This window comes from Lupinus angustifolius, chromosome LG05 (genome assembly GCF_001865875.1).
Source record: "Lupinus angustifolius cultivar Tanjil chromosome LG05, LupAngTanjil_v1.0, whole genome shotgun sequence".
Lineage (NCBI taxonomy): Eukaryota > Viridiplantae > Streptophyta > Magnoliopsida > Fabales > Fabaceae > Lupinus > Lupinus angustifolius.
Window position 1 is genome coordinate 14,036,560 of NC_032013.1, and position 325 is coordinate 14,036,884.

Here is a 325-nt window from a genome sequence, read left to right on the forward strand (position 1 = left end):
TAAATAACTATAAAACCTTATATACACTATTAACTATACAATCATATGCATTAAACCATGTTCCTCTTCTTTAAATGATGGCTTGTCCTCAAGCCAATGGAAAAATTGGTTTTAAGGAGATGTTTGATGCGTATGAAATTTTTTAATGAATGACATATTACCTCTAAACACAAATTTAATTAAACACAAAATATAACATAAATTAAAAACATATTAGCAATTTAAAACAACTTAAAACATAGTAGCACTTAAAAACATAATACCAAATATTCAAAAAGCAAAATAAAGATAATTAACTTAGAAATGCATGTAAGGAAAAAGAGAA